General features: G+C 34.4%; 2 long non-coding RNA genes across 3 annotated transcripts; both read left to right on the forward strand.

Annotated features, from left to right (window-relative positions):
• The first annotated feature begins 281 nt into the window (after positions 1-281).
• Positions 282-21,126, forward strand: LOC129924200 (uncharacterized). Its single transcript, XR_008776192.1, has 4 exons — positions 282-4,414; positions 11,514-11,663; positions 13,174-14,141; positions 19,784-21,126. It is a non-coding gene; the product is annotated as an uncharacterized LOC129924200 (long non-coding RNA).
• LOC129924199 (uncharacterized) lies at positions 14,920-17,127 on the forward strand. 2 transcript variants are annotated; one of them, XR_008776190.1, is made up of 3 exons: positions 14,920-15,170; positions 15,994-16,725; positions 16,985-17,127. It is a non-coding gene; the product is annotated as an uncharacterized LOC129924199 (long non-coding RNA). The 2 variants fall into 2 exon arrangements; XR_008776191.1 differs by having other exon boundaries at positions 15,994-16,720.
• Positions 21,127-22,095: the final 969 nt, after the last annotated feature.

Genomic DNA, 22,095 nt, shown 5'->3' on the forward strand with positions numbered 1-22,095 from the left:
TTTTTTTTTATCTAGTCTTAGTCTTAGTCTAGACTAGGCTACTAGATAGGTCTAGGTCACTAGACTTCTAGATCTAGAATCTAGACTAGATTAGAATGAATAGATTTCAATAGATCTAGATCTAGTCTAGAGTCTAGATTGTTTTTTAGATTTTAGATGATTTGATAGATCAAATATAGATCTATCTGCACTGCAATCTGACTATTCTAATTCTAACAGTAACACTAACTCCTTGAACTGGTTTCTAAGTAATCTAAGAAACTTTCAAAAGGATTTAAAAAAAAAACGTTATTAAAGATCTAGACCTAAATTAATTAATTAACTTGACTTAGACTTAGACACAGTAAGTCTAAGGCCTAAATAACTTATAAGGCTATTAGATCTACTTTTCTTATTACATAGTCTAAATTAGTTTCTAGATCTAGAAGTAGGGCTAGCACTAGATAACTAGATCTAGAAGTAGACTCTAGATCTATCTAGAAATAGACTTAGAAGGTGATAGATCTCTAGATTCTAGATTTCTATGTATCATTATGTAAATTTAGTTCTATTATAGACTATAGATTTAGACATACATATTTAGATCTCTAATATAATTATTATAATCTGTGTTCTTAGACATAGAGGACTTATTAGATATAGATCTAGACTAGTACTAGTAGACTCTTAAATTATTTTAGATCTAGAACTATATACAAGATCTAGTGTGACTAGAGTAGAGCCCTAGAATTAGAAAAGGATAGATAATCAAGTAGATCTAGAATAATCTAGACTAGATTTCACTAGATCTAGTCAATAGATTTAGACCTAGTAGTAACAAATAAAAATTATTTGTTTTTTTAGTTTTTGTTCTTTAGGAGGGGTTTTGGGCCAAAGTCTTGTTCGGGTCTCTTGATTTAGAATGCACCATTGAAGGACATGGTCAGCATTCTCTGGTGATGGGCAAGTTTCTCTAGTCCCGACATTTAACTTCCAGAACATATATTGTCTCATTCAGTGAACAAGCCTTTTCCTTTGTGGAGACTAAACAAGCATTACTACTGGTCGATTTTGACTGACTGTAATTTGACAGCAGTCACAAGGATAGAAACTAGTAAGCTAGTTCCACAGTTCCGGAACATCATGCACGAGTGTAAAAAGTAAAATACTGCACATTAAGTACAACTGTATATTTGTCAGGATATTTTAATGTAAAATGACAACAGCAATTTGAAAAAAAAATCGTAAAATTGGTTTAAATAATTGCTAACTCTTGTTGTAATTCCTTAACGTGAAGTGTGGGAAAAAAAAAGAAACATGAATATAATACAGTGTAAATATGAATTAAAAGACATTCTACACAGTTAGCTTAGAGTGTCTCTATAAGTTGTATATAAATATGCGGCCCGCCATTCCCAATTTTTAAAATAATGCGGCCCTCGATACAAAAAGGTTGCCCACCCCTGATCTAAGATATTCATGTTTTGGATGTTATGTATGTCGACATACCCGATTTGATTTTCTGGCCCAATAAGGAGAGTCTCAGGCCTAAAAAATTTATTTGTACTTATGACAGGAAGATGACAGTAATAAATGACTGTTTTGAAATTTTCATTGAGAGACCTAGCAGCGTTAAAGCACAGGCACAAACCTATTCTTCCTATTAGCACAACACAGTAAAATATCTGATTGGAACTCATTACTTTCAATAAATGAATTAAAAATATTTATACTAAGCTTTATAGTTTCTTTGGATTTAATAGCCTTTAAATTTTTATTTTTAGAAGTGATGTTGTTCACAAGAGAATCAAATTTAACTTTTTGTTTTTTAATGAGGTGATATCAATCTCAGAAACCTTAGTTGGCAAAACTTTTTTAAGCTCTGATGGATTTATCCAGTAAGATAACAAGCCTGTAACTGTCTTACTCTCTTTTAGCCTGGTGTTGGCTTCCAGCATAAATAAAGTGTCTGCCACATTTCTTCTTCTTCATCGTTCTCATTGTTATGTTGGAGTGTTCATATGACTAGACCAGTACATGAGATGAACTGCGCAGTGGTTTCCAAATCAGGTAGCTCTCCATATAGTTTTCTTTCTATTGGGGTGATTTGGGGCCAATGTCTTATACGGGCCTCTTGGTAGAGAGAGTAGTTTTGGAGGACGTGGTCGGCATTTTCTGTTGATACTCCACATGGGCAGATTTCACTGGTTCCAATTTTGAGCTTCCGGAACATGTGTTGTCGCATTCTGTTGTGTCCGGTCCTGAGTCGAAAGATTAGACGTTGGTCTTGTCGGGATAGCTTATAGCAGTGATGCCCAAAGTAAGGCCCGCGGGCCAGAGTCGGCCCACGACGTGGTTCCATCCGGCCCGCCGAAAAGTCGGCACTAAATGTAATAAATTCTCCCCCCTTCAAAAAAAGTTGAAAATGTATCTTTACCTTTGTTAGGGCCCTCACTTTTTCTCTTATTGGATTGGTACCATGACCTTTTAACGAGTATGAGTTTGTGAAACGGAACTCTGAATGAAGAATCCTATCTTCTTATCTTATATAATACAGACATTACTTCAAAAAAGAATCTACCCAGAAAAGTGAATGGATCTTTTTTGTGGAACATGATAATAAGCCAACATATTTTGTTTGTAAAGAAAGTCTGGCTGTTAACAAAAACAACATATACACTGGAATTATAAAACAAATATGAAGACCTTCTTGGTTTGAGCCGCTTATAAAAGATTGGTTAAACTATGCCTAGAGATTTGAACAAAAAGAGACAAGAAAATAGTTGGTGGTAAAAGTAGCTACAATGCTTCTCTCATTTTAAGTAGAAATGAAGCAACATTTTTTAGACGCGTAAAAATGATAGACTATAACTATCCCATTAATTAATGTAAGAACTAGATCAAATAGTTTCAAATGGTTTCAGGTGAATTTTGATTTCATATTTTACCATTTTGTTGATGTGGCCCGCAACACACGTGTCGAAAGTTAAAATGGCCCGCAGGTCAAATTAGGTTGAGCATCACTGGCTTATAGTAAGCGTCATCTTTCTTGTGATTTGGATGGGAGCTCGTCCATTTCTCATTTATTTTATCTACAATTAATTTCTTCTGGATAGAGTGCAGAGTTTACTTGTGAGTTTGTTCTCCCACTCTTGGCGAGTGTGTCAGCCTTCTCATTTCCTGCTAGTTGTATGTGAGCTGGTATCCATTGAATAACAGTTTTTTTGCTGTTGTTGTTGAGCTTTGTAAGTGCTGTTCTGAGGTTTTTAATATGAGGGGAATCAGAGTTTTGCAAGCTTTGGAGGTTTGTTTTCGCGTCTGTTAGAAAGACAATCTGACTGTGAGGGGAACTTGGATGATTTGCTAACATGGTAGCAGCTAGTGCTAGTGCTTCTCTTTCTGCTCTGTGACTGTCAGAGAACTCTCCAGTTGCAATGGATTTTTCTAGTTTTCCTCCATCTGGCCATTCGATAAGTATTCCAGCTCCTCCATTTGTGGTGGCTTTATGGGATGAGTCATCCGTGTAAACTCTGATCCACTGATTGCTAGGGTAATTGGTATGTAGAAAACAGTTCACTATTTCCTTGAGCTCTGTTGGTCTGTAATCAGATTTCTTTTTATGTTTTCAATATGGTCCCTTATAGTAGGAAGAGGGCTTTCATCCCAGGGTGGAGATTCATTATAGTGTATTGAGGATTCCAGAGTAATTTTTTCAAGTTGGTGTTTCTTTTTTAGGTTTAGAGATTCCTGTATGAAATTGGTCCTTTTGAGACGTTTTTTTGTGCCAGTTTTGTGGATTTTTGTTCTGAGTGGGTGCCTCTCCAAGGTTTCCAATTTAGTGAATTGGGAAAGGATTTTTATTTCTCTTCTTTCATCCAGAGAGATCAGGGCAGCGGTTTCCTCCATAGCTCTTATGGGTGTTGTTTTGATTGCTCCTGTCATTATCCTTTGACCAATATTTTGAACCTTGTCTACTTTTCTTAGGTTGGTTTGGGCTGCTGAGCCCCATGCTGTGGCACCATACAGGTCTTACATAACTGGTATAGGTCTTTTTCAGGATGTTGTGATTAGCTCCCCAATCTGTGCCAGCTAATTTTTTCAAGAGGGATAGTCTCTGGATGCCTTTACTCTGTGTTTTATCTATTTGGTTTTTCCAGGTTAGTCTCGGGTCATAGGTGACTCCAAGATAAGTAGGGCTGTCATTTTTTTTCTAAATCTTCCAAATCTAATGTTAATTTTATTGTTTGTTGTTTTGTTGACAGTGAGAATATGGTATATGTGGTCTTTTTTGTGTTGATGGACATGCCCCAGTCTTTGGACCAATTATTGAGTTTATCAAGAGCATCTTGTAATCGAAATTTCAATGTTCCTACATATTCTTCTGTGCTAATTATGGCAAGGTCATCTGCATACATGCTGCTTTTAACTTTTCTAGGTAGGTTTTGATTTAGATCGTTTATGAATATTAGGAAAAGTGTTGGGGGATAGGACTCCTCCTTGGGGGACGCCATTTTTTATACCCACTGTGTGGCTTCTTTGTCCTTGCATGCAAACTAAGGCTTTTCTATTATTTAGGTATTCCTTTATCCAGTTGTACATTCTTTGGGATATGTGATGCTGGATTAGCTTGAGCAAGAGACCTTGTTCTCAGACTTTGTCAAATGCTTTTTCTAAGTCAACCCACACAATTGTTGTTGGTTTCTTTTCTCGAAAGCCGTCTTCTATTTCTTGTGTGATGAAGGCAATTTGATCTTCTGTTGATCTGCCTTTTCTAAAGCCAGCCTGGGCTTCAATGAGTAGGTTATTTGACTCAAGGATCCATGTCTGCCACATGAGTGCAGGACTCACCAAGTCCAACTATACAAGAACAGTGGGCTGATAGAATAATACCATCTTGACTTATTACTATCCAGGGCTGCAGTACATGCTAACCACTGAGAGTGAAGACCTATTAAAAAGAAAAAAAAATTATTTAAAATACCTGTACATATCAAGACATTGGTCTCATATACATGTAAATACCTTTGAATATCAAGATATTAACTATAATATAACAATATTTATTACTTACCTTTGCTAGTGGTTTAAAAGCCATAACATCTTGAACCCAACCATCTAGGAACTGGTTGTAAGCTGCTAAACTCTTGTAAGCCTGTAGACATTTTCAAAAGTAAAAATAGCAATAACATTTTAATAATAGATGTAGAACTCTTGTAATATAAAGAATTGGTTGGACTTCGAAGCATCCTAAAAATATAGAAATTCAAAACCCTAGTTTACACCAAAAATTCAATTGAGACTAGTGAAGTGCTTCAGCCGCAACAGCCAAAAGGTTTGGGCTAAGGTGTAATTAGCTTCAAATCTTAAAGAGCATTTGAAAGTTGTAAAAGAAACACAGATCTAGGACCATTAGATTTATCAACAAGTTACTAGTCTTGATGAGCCTAGTCCTAAAATAAACTTTAAAAAGTCTTCAGCCCTAGACTTAGATCTAAACTGGATAGTAAAGTTTTCTTTGGTTTAGATGCTAGATCTGATCTATATAATACTAGTATCTAATAATAAGTAACTATTATCTGTAACTATAGTCCAAATATATCTTGTGCAGAGATGTGTTTAATGAGCGCCTAAAGGCAGCACTGAAAACCTCCCAGATACCCCTCCGGTCCACCAATGAGATTGGACCATAGCGCTCTGAGCATGCTATAAGCATGAAAGTAGTGCTACATAAAAGCTAAATTTATTTATCTTATCAAGTGACCTAGAAGTGAAGACTAGATCTAGCTATATCTATTAGATAAAAATTAAGTTTCATATGCTTAAAATATGCAGCAACAGAGAGATGTAGATTTTAGATGTTATCTAGATTTTCTAGATCTATTCTATAGAGTCTAGATGAGATCTAGAATGACCTACTAAGCCTAAGCATTATGTAGGCTAGACTCTAGATCTAGTCACACTCTAATCTGAGACATCATCCAGATTTTGTATATAATATATCTATGATCTATGTAGCCATAGATCTACATCTAGAATACTAGACCTTGAAGGCTTGAGTAGAGAGTAGATCTCTATCACAATCTATGTAGGCCTACATTATATGTTACAACAATGTTGATCTAGCTCTAGACCAGTGTTTCTCAAACTTTTTTGTCTGCCGGCACAGTAAACAAACTACAAAAATTTTGCGGCACACCACAAAGAGCAACAGATGTTTTATAATAAAAAGAAAAAAAGATTTTGCCTGTTTTTCAGTATTATGTTTAATGTGAATGTTGTGCCTGTTTTTGAGAGCAAATGCAATCTAATCGAGGCTCCAAAGTCGACAAACAAACTCGCATTTCATCGTCTATTGTAAGAAGTCTCTCTCTTTTCTTAGATTTGATTTCAGTCAGTGCTGAAAATCCAAACTCACAAAACCATAAAGATGTAAATGGAAGAATTATTTTGATTGCTTTTAAATTGATTACAGGATATAACTTGTTGATTGAAATCCAAAACACATCCAAGCTTTCTCGGAAAACTTGACTTAAGAATTGCGTCGTTTTTTAAATCATTGAGCTGCTCTTCTTCTTTAGTTGTAAAATTTGTAGCTTCATTGTTTCCAAATGGAGAGCTGACCCATTTATATTCATTACTTCAAACTGTTGAGAAGTAATGCTGCAATGCTAACTGCAGGTGTTTCAAAGTGTCCAGAATTTCGGGGGTGATTTCTTTATTTGAAGCACATTCATTGTAAGTAGGAAAGCAGTCCTTTCGTGATTTTACTTTGCCACAAAGACAATCAATTTTAACCAAATGATTTTAGTTTTGAGGATGCAATGATGATGGTTTCCGATGGTCCTTGAAGACTTCAATTCAATGAATTTAATTTGTCAAATAAATCAGAGAGAAATGTCACCTTAACCCACCAAATCTCGTCATGAATAGAAAATCCAAAAAAAGTCATGAATAGAAAATCCAAAGTCTTTTTTTTTTTCAGCCTCCAAGAATGAAACCAGCTCAGCCTTGAGTTGGACGACACCCTTTAACACTTTTCCCCTGGAGAGCCAACGAACATTGGTGTGATACAGGAGACATTTGTAGTCTGAATCCATTGCTTCACAAAGCTCTGAGGAAAGTCAGAATGCAAGCGGTCGAGATTTGAGGAAGTTTACAACTTCAATCACTTGATCCAGAACAGACATCAAATATTTGAATGCAAGAGCTTCTCTGTGGATCATGCAGTGAACAACTAATACATTTGGATTTTCTTGACTCACAAGAGTGAAGAATCCCTTTCTATTTCCCTGCATGGAAGGACAGCCATCGGTGCAAACGCTGACACAGTTTGTCTCCACTGTACTTTGAATAGCAAAATGTTTTCGTTCACCACTTAAAAATATCTTCGCCTTTGGTCGTAGTTGGTAAGTCTTTGCAAAGTAAGAATTTGTTGACACATTTTTCATCCTTTATGAACTGAATAAAAGCTAACAACTGGGCTTTGCACTAATGTCAGTGGATTCATCCACTTGAAGGGACCACAACAGAGACAGTTCATCGTCAGTCATTTCGAAGTGTTCGAAGATTTGATCTTGTAAATCTGACAATAAGTCTTCAATTCTGCGCAAGATAGTACTATTTGACAAAGGAACTTTTTTAACTTTTTCGGCAGCATCGGGTCCAAGGATAGTTTCAACAACTATTGCTAAAGCTGGTGCAATGACTGATTCAGCCTCTGTGTGTTCTTTCTTGCATTTGCTAATAACTGAACAACCTTATAAATTGCAATTAATCCCTTTTCTGGAAGCTTTAGGTAGTTCGTAAGTTTCTTAGCTTGTTTATTTTGTTGAGCCCTGATGTTTTCGAAGTATTCCTTCAGTTGCGCTTTTACAGCTGGATGTTTTGTTTCCAAGTGTCTCTTCAAATGCTTGGAACAAGCGCCTCATTCAACAGAGCTGAATTGCAGATCAGACAGAATGACAATGGAGAATCTTCAGGTCCTGAAGATATGAAACCATATCCGATGTAATCTTCTTTGTACCTTTGTTTGGTTCCATGCTTTTCATTGAACGCTTTCGCAGTTTCATTCTTACCAACGTATTTCTCCATGGATAACAATGATAAAGGCTTAGTAATAATTTGTTATTATTAGCATACACCTACAAAATTTACATGAAACACATCGCTTATTATTATCGTTACCAATTCAAGAACTGCTGAGCGTCTGCTAAGGTGGCCTACATTTGAGTCATTATAATAATTTATGTATAGTGGACAACTCCATAACCTGAAGAGCTAACACCCCTTTCCGTCATAATGTAGCGATCCACTACTATTACTGGTCGTTGCAAGCTGGGATTTCGTCACAAGGTAAAATAAAAATTTAATAGTAGGCAAACCTGTGTAACGCTGCACGTGTGGCATTCTGAAAACTCCTCGGCACACCTTCAAATCTTCGGCGGCACACAGTTTGAGAAACACTGCCCTAGACAATAATAAATATTGACTATTCAATCTGATTCTACATTTATGTCAAACAATATTATGAATATAGTATAGATGTCTAGATATGCTAACTTAAATAGTTAGAATATAGATCTAGAATCTAGTCTAGATTAGTTATTAGTAGATCTAGATCTAATCTAGGTCTAACAATAAAATTGATTTGGAATACCTTGAACTCATCCTTTGTGATTGTGTAAGCACTTTCAGTAGAACAAGATTATAAGTGAAGAGATCTGGATAACACAAGGAGGGCAGCAAATCATTTTCTTTATTACGCTGGCTTGCTTTCAAAGTGTAAGAATTAATATTTGTTTCTGACTATATCTTTCTTTGCTCGACTTATCCATGGTAAGTGCCTAAAAGCTTGTGTTGACTGTGCATAGAAACCAGATTTTTACCAACAATATGTCTGCCGTGCCCTGATCACATGACTATGTCTACCAACCTAAAGGTACCTGATGTGATGGGGAAGGTAAAGGCGGCTGGTTGTTGTGCTGGCAACCTCATTAACCATGGGCCACAGAAACAGATGACCTTTATATCCTCAGCCCCCTAGATTGTAAGGTCTGAAAGGGGAACTTTACTTTGATTTACTTTAATGGGGAAAAAAAAGTTTCTTCTTCCCTTTTTTATTCATTAAACACTGTTTTCTTTTCACTCAAAGAACTTGTAGGACTACTTTTAGCCTAATCAATTTGATGGAGGCGTGGTGGCTGAGTGGTAAAGCTCTTGACTTCCATACCGGGGGTCCCGGCTATGAATCCTAGTGAAGACTGGGATTTCTAATTTCTGGATCTTTGGGCACCTCTGAGTCCACCCAGCTCTAATGCCCAATCCATGGTTCAACAAATTTAAAGATCTTACATGGCAGTATGAATAAAATGACAGTCTATAAAGTTAACTAAAAAAAGTGAAATTGTACAAGATATAAAATGGAAATATTAATTTGGAGCAAGTCACAACATTTTGAAATAGAAATGTACCAGCTACAACTCGCTAGATGCAGTGGATACAAAATCACAAAATTTTGAAATAGAAATGTACCAGCTACAACACGCTAGATGCAGTAGATACCAAATCACAACATTTTGAAATAGAAATGTACCAGCTACAACACACTAGATGCAGTGGATACCAAATCACATCAGTGTAACTGGCAACTCAGATGTAGACTTCTTGGACAACCAGGGAAGGCTAACACCAATCATCTAGCAGGCTGTGAGCTTCAATCAGCTAATTACATTTTGAAAAAGAAATTTACCAGCTACATCACTATAGAACACAGTGCTACATCATATGATTCAGCAGTCAATTGTAAAGAAAATAGACAAAGTAAAAAAGTAAAACAAAAACCTAACTCCAAACAATAAAAACAACAACCTTCAAAGCAATGGAAGAGATCATTTTTTCCCTGGTTTCTCTGGACAAAATAAAAGAAATAATAATCCTTACTCAGTTTACTAAAATGGAAACCTAAGAGAGCTTCCCACTCAAAACTTAAACCCACAAGTCTGGCACTCAAAATTAACTGAAAATACCTCATTTCATACAAGAATATCAAACAAAGAAACACTGCTTATAAAATATAATTTATGAATTAGTTAAACAGTGCAATGACTCTCTTCCCTGGGACCTAAGCTCTCTTTCTGCCATAACCAAAAAAAAATCTTATCACAATCAGAAAGATCTCAAGGAAGAAATCTAATATACCAATAACCAGTGGGTCAATTATACAGATGGCTCATCTCAAGAATCCACCGGTAACGGAGGAGATGTCTTATGCAATGAATGGCTCAATTGAGAAAGATTAGAAAAGTTGATAGCCACTGGCGATCTCTCAGACAGCCACTGAGCAGAAAGGGGAGTATTAGAACCAGCAGCTACCACACTAATAAACCATCCACCTGTGAACAGCCAGATTTTCTTTCTAAGGAATACCAAAAACATTTCTTTCCTATCTTTCAAAAAATCTGATGCCTCCTCTATCAAACAAGTCAAGACAGCTCTTATAAATCTCAACAATAATAGCAAAAAAACTGTTCTCCAATGGATCCCAGGCACACTTTCGTATAGAGGAGATGAACAAGCTGACACTGCCAAAATGGGAGAATAAGTAAGCAGTCTTAAATTCCATGGAAGGTGCAGTGGCTAAGTGGTAAAACACTTGGCTACTGAACTGGGGTGCAGGGTTCGAATCCTGGTAAGACTGGGGTTTTTAATTTCAGGATCTTTGGGCGCCTCTGAGTCCACCTAGCTCTAATGGGTACCTGACATTAATTGGGGAAAAGTAATGACAGTTGGTCATTCTGCTGGCCACATGACACCCTCGTTAACAGTAGGCCACAGAAACAGATGAGCTTTACATCATCTGCCCTATAGACCACAAGGTCTGAAAGGGGTACTTTACTTTTTCTTTTCTTAAATTCCACTATATCTGGAAGAGAAAAAGAAAAAGAGAGTAGTATAAACCAAAAATATAACAGTTGTTGCTCAAACATCAGGATCAAGGATGCATGTTACATTCTATCAGGACACAGTCAATGAATTATTTTTCACCTTTGAATAGGGCACAACATAATGAGTTAACACTTATTCTGGATGTTGAAACCAGTGAAACATGCCTTGTAGAGTTCCTCCAAAGAACATATTGCCTTGTTTTATCGTGAGACCCAAACAAAATACTGGCCCCCAGCAGTCCTTTAGAATAAAAATTGTATGGAAAGCTGCCTGATCTGAAAAGAATGGAGTTCGTCTTCGATACATATATATATATATATACAGGATGTAATATTTAAGTTAAACTTTTGTCACACAGTCTCATATTTGTTTATATTGACTTTAGTATTCACATTTATTCAAATAAAATAGCTGTATATATTCTACATTTATCCTTAAAATGTTGTGCACTTTTGGTCACTAGTTCAAATGTTTGCTGTGTTAAAGGCTATAACTAGGCCTACTCATGTGGCTCACATTGAGTTAAAATCAGACATTGTAATCCTTTTTGTGTGTGTCTACATCCTCTTATTGTTTATTTGTGTTTTCAGGTGGCGATTTTATTGTTTACCATGGAGTTGTCTACTTTTCAAATTTTACTGACCAAGTTTTTTACAGTGACTGATCCATCAGCAGTTTCTGAAGCAGTAACTGATATCTCAAAAAAATTTCGCTTTTCTGATGGTGTCTAGTCACCTCAGGTAATCTTTCTCTTTTTCTTTTAATATGTAAAGAAAATTATATGTATGTATTTTTTTGTATATAGAAATGGATACTGTTTGTCTAAGGTGGATGTGTTTGACCATGGTGGATAAAACAGAGCTTGATCTTTGCAGAAGCTGTAGAACACCTTTCCACCATGGGAACCATAAATTTAAATGAAAGTGTTCAGATTTTATCCATGATCACCTGTCCAAAGATTTGAAATATCACACTCAATGATCTATTTAAACAAATAAAAAGAACTCTACTGTTTAACCGCAAATCTTAATAAAATTTGTAAAGACCTTCACATAATCCCTGTTTGTTTTTATTATCTTTTTAATATGTTTAATTTGTTGATTTTTACTTGAAAAATGTGTAGTTTTGGATACTGGATAGACAACACACATACCCACATTCTCATTATAAAATAAGTAGTTTCTACTTTTGGACATTATGACAAATAATATAATCCATTAGCTTTGTGGCGGTATTAAAATGCCCTATAAAAAGGAACTTGATTCAAGAAACACAAGGAAGGGAAAAGAGAAATCTATTGTACATAAGTAAGAAGTAATGGGATGCAGTATGCACAGTGGATATTAATAAAAAAAAAGTAAAGTTTACCTTTCAGACCTTGCGATCTATGGAGCAAAGGATGTCAAGGTTATGTTTCTATGGCTAGTGGTTAATGAGCAGGTTGTCATGTGTCCAGCACAATGACTAACCACCTTAATTTTCCCCACCTAAAATCAGTTACCCATTAGAGTTGGGTGACTGAGGGGCACCCTAAAAATTCAAAATCCCAATCTTCATTGAGGTTCAAACCCAGGACCCCATTGTTTTCCTATGAGGTACACAAATCATTTAGCCGACAAAAAATCAAAATATTGATATAGAAGCGAAATGAAAAATGACTGAGCTTTTGGCCCATGACTTTGAAATGCTAATATTTAATATCTATGTAAACTTGTTTATGTTGGCATGTATGTATTTTTTTGTATATAGAAATGGATACTGTTTGTCTAAGGTGGATGTGTTTGACCATGTGTGGTAAAAAAAAAAAAAAAAAAAAGTTCCCCTTTCCAATCTTTTGTCTATAGGGCAGATGATGTAAAGGTCATCTGATTCTGTGGCCTATGGCTAACGAGGGTGTCATGTGGCCAACAAAATGACCAACTGCCTTTACTTTTTCCCCAACTAATGTCAGGTACCCATTAGAGCTGGGATTCATACCCTGGACCCCCAGTTCAGAAGCTAAGCGCCTTACCACTCAGCCACCGCACCTCCCTGTTTGTGGTAATCAGGCTATTTTATCTTGATAGGCTATAAATATAAGTGTAAAATATTTTTTAATGTGTATAAGATGCATGTCCAGATAAAGGTGCTACAACTGACCAAATTAAAAAAAAATTCATATGTAAAGATAAACTAAATCATGAATAGTGATGTGCCTTTAGAACTGTTTCATGGGAGTAAAACATCTAAAATCATTTTTTTTTTCCGCAGGACCAGACACAACAGAATTCGACAACATATGTATTGGAAGCTCAAAATCAGAAACTGAAATCTGCCCATGTGGAGTGTCACCAGACAATGTTGACCATCTTCTCCAAAACTGCTCTCTTTACCAAGAGGCTGTACATGACACTGGCCCCAAAACATGCCAATAGAAAGAAAACTATATGGAGAGTTCCCTAATTAGGAAACCACTGTGAAAATAATCTCATATACTAGTCCAGTCATCTGAATGCTCCAATAAAAAAATGAGAAGGAAGAAGAAAGAAGATTGTATGTACCATTTTTGTTTGTTTGAGGATGGGGAGAAAAGTGATCTTAGAATTCAAACACCAAAAGTATGTGTCTTTATGAATTCAATGTAATTGATACTAGGCTTTTTGGGCTGAAAATAAAATGCGGGAAATTTTATTGGAAGTGCAGAAAAAAAAAATGTTTTTAGCCAAAATAAACAATGTATAGCCTGAGAACAAATCAGGTGGAAGAACCAAGGGTAATGCTAGTATACTATAGAAGTATCTTTTTTATGCTTGCAACTTTATAGATGCATAACAGTGTCACAAACTGTTTGTTAATGTGATATGAAACATAATTTTTTTATTTTTTTTGTTACACCTATAATCGCTCTAAAATAGATAACTGTCTCTAGTAACCTGCTAGTTGACCATGACCAACCTTTTTCTATCTTGCTTTGTATGGTATAAACTTTCCTAGTTTTGACTTTAAATTGTTGTTCTAGTCATGTCAGTTATGCTTTAGGCTACTTTTAATTGCATGTAAAAGATAAAAATAGTGAAAACAAGAGTACATAACATTTTGTAAAGAAATTATTAATATTTTGCATTTTTAGGGGAGCAACATGGCTATTGAAAAGCAGAGACCATACAAACCTCATAGATGAAGAGTTTTATTTTGTTGGTAAAGTCCTTGGTTTTGAGCCAGCAGAGAAACATAGAAAGGTAATTTGTCAACATTTCAGATTTATCACTTATAGAAAAGCAGAAAAGCTTTGATGGGCAGCATCTCTGTTGACCCAATGATCCATCCAACTTATGGAACAAGTGATGGTGTAGATGTTCATTACAGTGCTAATGTCTGGGAACACTGAATGACTTACATTTTTAGTTCATGCTTTTCAAAATTTGGTGATGAAAGCTGAATTGAAGCCTTCATCTCTGGCCAATAGTCATGCTGTTTATTATTGCTGGTATTATTATTGCTTTTGATTAGCACAACTTCCATGCTCCTATAGCAAGCACAGTGCATTCTGGGTCAATATCTTTTGTTGACATATGAGGGGATATGGAGGATATATGTGAGTCCTTCCTTTAGGTTCTTAGCAAGCACAACTTCCATGCTCCTATAGCAAGCACAGTGCATTCTGGTTCAATATCTTTTGTAAACATAAGAGGAGGGGGGGGAGGATATATGTGAGTCCTTCCTTTAGGCTCTCAGCAAGCAAATCAAATCCATTAAAAATACCTAGTTTACAATGTGATTTCAATTTAAGCTCTCCTCACTTAGATAGTCCAGACCTGCCTACCAAAAAAAGTCAAAATGCGTAACGCTGATGGTCAAAATGCGTATTTTGGCACCAGAATGCGTTACGCGATCCACTATTTTGTCATATATATATATATATATATATATATATATATCTTTATGTCATGATTAGATCTAAATCTAGATCAATACGACAATAGAGATGATATCTAGACTAGATCTGGATCTATGTCTATATTAGATACTTCGATTTTCCGGTCGCGCGAGATTTTTTTTGGTTACCGGAACCGGTAGTATTCGTGCGGCAGTATTTAAGCCGAAAGCAGTGGTGATTTCGTTCCAGTCTGGTTTTGTCTTCAAAATCAGACACAAAAGGATAATCGGAGCCCTTTGTTTGTTCAAGGATCGGATATCAGTTAATTCTTTGGATTTATATCAGTGCTTTTCTATCGTCTTCATGGAGTTCCAGCGTGTTGAGCATAGGGGTAAGTTGACCATCCATAGTTTTTTTATTATTCTGAAAAGCATAGATATTTAAGTCAATCCATGTACCTTAATATCTAATCTAACTATTTTTGTTCATATTATCGCAATAAGTGTTCCACTTTTTTAGTAAAAAGTGACCCAGTGCATCAAGTATCTTGGCTAGAAAACGAAACTAGCCGCCATTACTAAACGGAAATGATAGATTCAATGGTTATCAATGGCTGCATAGCTTTTTTGTTAGATCGATTTTTTTTAAATCCATCATCTAGAACAGTTTTATTTAATCATCCATGACTTTGAATGTTATTTTTTAAACTTTTAGAATGATTTTAACCTAGTTCAATTGATATTTTTAGTTTTTAGTTAAATTTAAGTGATAATTCTTGCAATAGCTGGTAATATAATTGCGATAATTATAAAACAATTTTTATACACAATTTTAAGTGATAGTTACCATAATAATCACTACTAATTATGTTATAAACAAGTTATAAACAAAATAAAACACAAATCAATTGAAAATCATTTTATTTCAATGAAAATAAATTTTCAGATATTAATCTATAGATTATAGATCTACTTAAATCTACTATATTCTCTATATGATTTAGGATAATTGTAGAAATTTATTTTAAAGTAAAGGCTTGGCTGGACTTGGACTTATGAAGTTGAGCCTTCTATTTTACATTAAATGTCTTATCTCCTTTTATAAATAAAATCTTTAAACTGCATTTTATTAAAATTGTACATGTAATTTTGTTTGAAACATTTTTTTTTTCACAATTAAATAAAACTAACTTTTTTTTGTTACATTTTCCCCAGATAATGTGGGCGTGGCAGGCCTTGATGTCGATGTTGTTGACAATAAGTTTCGAAGGCATATGACTGATGTGAAGAACTTTTGCAGGAAGATTACCCGCAGCTGGCATCTAGTTGCACCCTACTTGGATAAAAAAATTTCTATCGATGCTGCTGGCAAAAAGACACTTATCCAAGTCCCAAGACAGCACTGAACGACCTAGTATGGTGAAGAAGTTGCGACCTGAAGGTGATGTTGAGGCTACTGAAAGGCCAGGTAACACAGAACAACACTGTGCTTGTTGTTGCAGAAAAGCGGTTAGTCTTTTAAGGTAATAACTTTTACATTTTCTTTTGTAAATTCATTTTTATAGTTTCAAAACAATTCCTTTTTAGGTGTCTCAACCCTTTTGACATTTATTATATTTATTAACAGGGCTTTTTGGCAAGATGTTGACTGGACCATGGATGACACTAATCTACAAAATGAAAGATGAAACATTTTAAAGATACCATTTATGCAGCTATTATATTTATTCTCTTGTTTTCTAGATCTCTCATGTGAAGGTCTGCATTGACAAACTAAAGCCACTAAAGGCCATTGTGGATTCTCCAGAGAATCTCCTTTCAATACTAACTGATTGCTTTGGCCAGACTCTGGATACTGAAGATCTCGTTCTGAAAACCCTGAGAAATGTGACTGTTGATGAAGTATTTATCGAGATCACTAAAGAACTTGCTGAAGGTTTTTGTAAGGTGCTACAGAGGCAGTACTTCAATTGATAATTTCCAACAACAAACAAATCCATTATGTGCTTACCCATCAAATAGTTAGATACATTTTATTTTAAGGGAACATGTTGCATATCTGGGATGTTATTTATTTAATGTGAAAAATATAATTTCACAATACAGCTGATAATTGTGCTATGAACCATTTATATTAAGTCTTGATAATTTTACCTTTTCAACAAGCCTACATTGGTATGCATTAAAAGTATTTATTCTATTTCAGCAAAACAGATAGGGTACACCCAAACAATGTTCATCTTCAAACAATCATGCATGATCCTCGCAAGCTTTGGATACTGACGTACATTTGCAAACGCACTCAGACTGATGACATCAAGAAATCTATATTTGTTATTTACATTATATGTAAATTTAAATACTTTTTTTTTTAAATTTGTTTTAATTTTGTAAATCTTGTATAATTATCTCAAAAGTCTAGATTAAAATGTTACAGCTCTCAAAGTATGAAATAGAAATTTTTGTTTTTATTTTTGTGTTGTTTTTCCAACATGTTATTCATCCAAAGTTTATTATAAGTATCAGCAAAAAGTTGTTCATTTCAGTTAAAAGCCTAAAAAGTAATTTATGGCTAAAAAAGTTGCAACATTTTAAGTGTCAACATAATGAAAACTTCTGTCTCAGATTATAATAAAATAAACAAGTAACACATAATCATGCTTGCATTCCTGTAGAAAACTTCATTTAAATTTCTCAATTAAAAATTTATAACCAACATAAATTTTGGTTGTTATAACCATAAGTGTCAACATAACATTTTGTCGAAAAAAACTCAAACTTGTCATTCCACATTTATCAAAAATCAAATTTTCAAAAAAATTCTTATCTCAGTGTTAAAATAGAATAAACAAATAACACATAATCATGCATTTCTGTTCAAAATTTCATTTAAATATCTCAATTGGTTAAAGAGTTATGACCAACATAAATTTTGGTCGTTTTTTAAATTGTCGTTCCACGTTAACAAAGAAAAAATTTTTTTCTTAAACATCTTACTCAGCGTTATAATAGAATAAATAAATAACACATATTCATGCATTTCTGTTGAAAATTTCATTTGCATATCTCTATTGGTTAAAAAGTTATAACCATTTAAGTGTCAACATTTGTTTTTTTTTTGTCGTTTTCGAAATGTCGACCCACATTTAAGAAATTTAAAAAAAAAGTTTCAACTTCTATCTCAGAATTATAAAGAAGAAATAGATAACACATAAACATGCATTTCTGTTGAAAATTTCATTCAATTATCTCTATTGGTTTAAAAGTTATGACCATTTATGTGTGAATATGTATTCTGTTTCTGTCGTTTTTCAACACCTATCCCTACATCAAGGGCTTAACACAAAAAAGTGTTAATAGATATCCCAGATTTAAAATTGTCATAATTATCAGAACATAATTGCGCATTTCTATGGAAAATTTTATTACATTATCTTTAAGCGTTAAAAAGTTATAGCATTTTAAATGTATAAGCTCCTCCTTTCGGTCACAATTTTTTGGGTATTTTAATAGGCTAATTTTCCGACACTAAAATGGTCATAACTTATGTTCTTATTAACCTAGAAGCATAAATGAGGTATCAATGAACTCCATTCAAAAAGATCTATCTAACTATACTAGTTTCATTTAGATTCATTAAAGTTGAAATTTTTATCAAAGTACCTAGTCTATATAATGAATATAATCTACTCTAGATCTGGGCTCAAGATTGTTACTGATGCCGTGGATCCGCTACAAACGTAGGTCTACTCTCTACTCCAAACTTTCGTAGGCCAGCTTCATCCTTGATCTATTCTATACTTAGACTCTATTCTAGATCTAGACTAGATGGTAGTAGATGTTATCGATCTAGATCTAGTCAATCTAAATAGGCCTATAAGGCCCTATACTACAACTAAATTGGATCTAGATTGTAGAGTAATGTAGAGAATCATGACTAACGTAATGACTAGCTAGACTCTAGCTAGATCTATTCCTGTATAAGAAGTTATCTTGATTCTAGATCTATAATCCAGATCTAGACTAGATATCTACAATGTCACTCAATGTGTTTTGAATCGATAGCACTTCGATATTTTTTCTATACAAATGAATACGGGAATCAGGGATTCAACATAGATCTAATAATTTCTACTCATGAAATTACAAAAAAAAAAAAAAGTCACGTTGGTGTATGAGCTAACTGCCGGTACCAACCCGCCACTCCCTCACTCTCGCGTGCTTCAATTCTAGACTAAATCTAATTGCTTTTAAGAACCAATCAACGTATAGATCTGGACACAATGTGTTCCCCCACCTTTTCTGTTCCCCCCCCCCCCCAACAAGACGGCTTAGCGTGACCTCCGTGACCGCTCGTAAGCTACTCAAGAGAGGGGGAAAAAAAGGATACGAAATGCGTAACGCGACGGGTTAAATGCGTATTTGCGTACTGACGGTCATTTTTGGGAGATTTTGCGTAACGAATACGCAATTTGCGTAACGGTAGGCAGGTCTGATAGTCAAGCAGTTTATAGCTTAGCATTTATACATTCAGTTTACAGCTTAGCATTTATTTATTTGGTTTAAAGCTTAGCCTTTATACATTTATTTTATAGCTTAGCATTTATACATTCAGTTTATAGCTTAGAATTTATTTATTTGGTTTAAAGCTTAGCTTTTATACATTTATTTTATAGCTAAGCATTTATACATTCAGTTTATAGCTAAGTCTTTATAGCCTTTATACATTTATTTAATAGCTTAGCATTTATACATTCAGTTTATAGCTTAGAATTTACTTATTCAGTTTATGGCTTAGAATTTATTTACTCAGTTTATAGCTTAGCCTTTATACATTCAGTCTATAGCTTAACATTTATACATTATCTGATCACCAAATATTTATTCTTTCAGCTCTGTTTATAGCTTATAATTTATTTATTCAGTTTATAGCTTAGCCTTTATACATTCAGTTTATAGCTTAACATTTATACATTATATGATCAACAAATATTTATTCTTTCAGCTCTATTTTGACAAATATAAAGAGTGACTTTAGCTCAACTCCTCACCAAGCTTTACAGTCTGTGACATTTTTTTGGTAAAACTTTTAATCAGATTTATGTGTGTATACTTAATTAACTACATTTATCAAGAATACTAAATTCATAAAAAGAAGCTGCTTTAAAGGATTAAAGATAACTTTGACCCTTTTGAGAAAACAAATTTAAACACAAGATTTTGAATTAATTTTGTAATTCTTTTATATTGTTTTTTTCTGAAAGCCACATAACGACACAAGTATTTATTCAAGGTTTTGAATGTATGGTATACTGTTAGGTTTAGTATTGAGTCATTCAGTAAATTGTTTTTGTTTTGTGGTTTTTATAAATTAATAAATGGAAGTTTATATAATGTGTTATGCTTATATGTATGATTTTTTTTACTGATCTAAAGAAAGAAACTTGAGGATTTAAATTTTTATTCCTTTTGAAACATGTAAGAAATATTAGAACATTGGTTGGCAACATTATTAGTGTAAAAATGTATTTCACTTGGTAGTCAAGAATGTTTATAACTGAGATGACATCACTAATTGTGGTTAACAAGGGTGCCATGTTGTCAGCACAATAACCAACCGCCTTTACTTTTCCTAACTCATATCAGGTACCCATTAGAGCTGGGTGGACTCAAAGGCACCATAAAGATCCCAAAATTAAAATACCCATCTTCACCAGGATTTGAACCCAGGGTCCTCCTGTTTGGAAGTCAAGTGCTTTACCACTCAGCCACATGCCTCCATTAAAGGCTAGATTTTGTGACAATTATTTTTAGGTCAGAGACTGATGTATGCACAAAGTTGTAGCTTTTTTAAATTTTTATTAAATTTATTTGTATTTAACCACTGACTTATTAATCTCTGAATTTTCAAATTTAAGTTTGTAATCAGTTAGTGTTGACCTTGGCTTGATAAGCTAAAAGGATTAACAATAATAATAATAATAATTATAGCTTGTATGTAGTGCTACTTTCATGCTTACAGCATGCTCAGAGTGCTGTGTTCCAATCTTATGTGTGGACCAGTAGGGGGGGGGGGGTTTGGGAGAGGGTTTTCCGTGCTGCCTTCGGGTACTCAGTAAACAGAACTCTGCTTGAATCGTGTGTTGAACCTAGAGTCACCTTGATAGGTAGCCGAGCCAAGCCAAGTTCAAGCATACTTAGCCTCTTGACCACGCCTCCACATTGAAATTAAATTGTAAATGTTAAATATTTTTAAAAATTTAATACAGAATTTGATATTTATGAAATATTTAATACAGAATTTGATATTGATTACAAAAAATAATACAGAATTTGATATTGATACCATTTCATTTGTGTGTGTGTGTTTCCAATAATATTTCTATGAATGTACAATTTATTCTCAAGATAAAGATTCATTTTCTGTTTTGTAAGGCAGCTCTCAATCCTCAGTGTTATGAACATAAAGATAACAGAGTCGAAAACCATGTCAGCTTAGTCTGGCTTGAATACACTGAATGACTACACAACACACATTTTGTGAACACATTCTTACGGACGAGTTACAATCACATGTAAACATAAGAACGAAAACCGATACAGCATATAATTTTCATAAGTGAAATTCTAAACAGACTTCTAATTCAAAAACAGACTTCAACTTCACAGAACAGACTTCTATTTCACAGAACAGACTTCTACTTCACAGAACATTCTACTTCACAGAACAGACTTCTACTTCACAGAACAGACTTCTACTTCACAGAACAGACTTCTACTTCACAGAACATTCTACTTCACAGAACAGACTTCTACTTCACAGAACATTCTACTTCACAGAACAGACTTCTACTTCACAGAACAGACTTCTACTTCACAGAACAGACTTCTACTTCACAGAACATTCTACTTCACAGAACAGACTTCTACTTCACAGAACATTCTACTTCACAGAACATTCTACTTCACAGAACATTCTACTTCACAGAACAGACTTCTACTTCACAGAACATTCTACTTCACAGAACAGACTTCTACTTCACAGAACATTCTACTTCACAGAACATTCTACTTCACAGAACAGACTTCTACTTCACAGAACAGACTTCTACTTCACAGAACATTCTACTTCACAGAACAGACTTCTACTTCACAGAACATTCTACTTCACAGAACAGACTTCTACTTCACAGAACAGACTTCTACTTCACAGAACAGACTTCTACTTCACAGAACATTCTACTTCACAGAACAGACTTCTACTTCACAGAACATTCTACTTCACAGAACAGACTTCTACTTCACAGAACATTCTAC

This window comes from Biomphalaria glabrata, unplaced genomic scaffold, assembly GCF_947242115.1.
Source record: "Biomphalaria glabrata unplaced genomic scaffold, xgBioGlab47.1 scaffold_19, whole genome shotgun sequence".
NCBI classification, from domain to species: Eukaryota; Metazoa; Mollusca; class Gastropoda; family Planorbidae; genus Biomphalaria; species Biomphalaria glabrata.